Source organism: Acinonyx jubatus, chromosome B1, assembly GCF_027475565.1.
Source record: "Acinonyx jubatus isolate Ajub_Pintada_27869175 chromosome B1, VMU_Ajub_asm_v1.0, whole genome shotgun sequence".
NCBI lineage: Eukaryota > Metazoa > Chordata > Mammalia > Carnivora > Felidae > Acinonyx > Acinonyx jubatus.
Genome location: NC_069382.1, coordinates 134,417,376 through 134,419,294, shown reverse-complemented (window position 1 = coordinate 134,419,294; position 1,919 = coordinate 134,417,376).

Genomic DNA, 1,919 nt, shown 5'->3' with positions numbered 1-1,919 from the left:
AGAGAGGGACAAGCAAAAAACATTCTAATGGACCATGTGAAGAGCCCAGGAATGGAGGTAGACGTAGTTTTATAGGACTCTTCAGGAAAGACTCCATGGAATGCTGTATTTTAAAGATGGACTGGCAGACTGGATCGTTGGTACACATGCATGTGTGTACATGTGTGTGAATTCATGCTGAGAAAATCACCAGGCCATTTGTTTGTCTTTTCATGACTGATGGAAGGAAGGGGAACAGCCACAACCTAGCTTCTGCTGCTCCTCTCTTTGCAAACAGGCTCAGCAAGCTTTGGGGCTGAGAATGGGTAGATTTAGTGGTCGATGACCAATTCCCTGAGAAAAATAGTCAGGACAGGTGTGTGTGACTTCTGACATGACCAAACTGCTTTAGGGTCATTGCCATTTTCAAAAAGGACTAAGTAGCCACTGGCCCATATGATGTGGGGTATACCCGGAGTGAATTCTATAGATATGGCTTTTGTGGTTAGCCATTCAGCAAATGTTTATCAAGACAGGAAGGCAGAGTGGTTGCTAAGTGTGGCCTCTGGAGTTGGAATCACCAATGGCTCAGCGTGTGGCCTGGGACTGGCTTCAGATTCCTCACAGGGCTGTTGTCAGGATTAGAAAATGAACATGGCCTAGAAGTCTATCAGCATATAATGGGTGCTTGCAAATATCGATGATCTTTTTTCTTTTTTTTTAAAAAAATTTTTTTTTCAACGTTTATTTATTTTTGGGACAGAGAGAGACAGAGCATGAACGGGAGAGGGGCAGAGAGAGAGGGAGACACAGAATCGGAAACAGGCTCCAGGCTCTGAGCCATCAGCCCAGAGCCTGACGCGGGGCTCAAACTCACGGACCGCGAGATCGTGACCTGGCTGAAGTCGGACGCTTAACCGACTGCGCCACCCAGGCGCCCCCGATGATCTTTTTTCAACCCAGAGTTAGGGAAGCGGAAACAAGGAATCATAGTGAGAAGAAATTGAGGACGTAGAATGTGCGGACTTGCCACATAGGAGGTGGACAGTGAGGAGAGGGAAAAACCAAAATTGTTCCCAACTTTCTAGCCTGGTACACTGCTTGATAGCTGAATCATTTAAGGCTTTTTGAATCAAGTCACAGAATATTTTTTTAAGTTATTTATTTATTTATTTATTTGTTCCAGAGAGTCAGAGAGAACACAAATGGGGAAGGGGCAGAGAGAGAAGGAGAGAGAATTCCAAGCAGGCTCTGCACTGCCTAGTGCAGGGCCCGACGTGGGACTTGAACTCGCGAAACGGTGAGATCATGACCTAAGCCGAAACTAGGAGTCAGATGCTTATCCAACTGAGCCACTCACAGACCCCTCAAGTCACAGAATATTAAACAAAAAAGGGATTTATTGCCTCATGTCTGAAAAATCCTGGGTACACCCAGCTTTAGGACCAACTTGTTCCAGGGCTCAACCCTGTGATCAGGGCTTGAATCTGTCCTCCCCTTGGCTTTCCTCTTCTTCATGCTGACTTCACTCCTACTCACACTTCACATCCCCTGTGGTGGCACGGGGGCTGCCTACAGCTCCAGGCTTGTTCTCCCAGATCCTGGGGCAAGAGAAAATAACAAGAGTTAACACCCACATTTGCATGCTACATCATAGGCACTGTTCTTTTTTTTTAAAGTAGGCTCCATGCCCAATGTGAGGCTTGAACTCATGACCCTGAGATCAAGAGTCACATACTCTACAGACGGAGCCAGCCAAACACCTGCTGTTCTAATTATTTTTACAGATAGTGATACTTATAATTTTCACAAGAATGAGGTAGGCAGGAAAACTGAGGCAGATTAAGTAACTAGTCCAAAGTTACCAATTGGAGATAGAGCCAGGATTTGAGCCCAGGGGTCTGGTTTCAAAGTCTGTGCTCTAAAGTGCTTCATTTGAA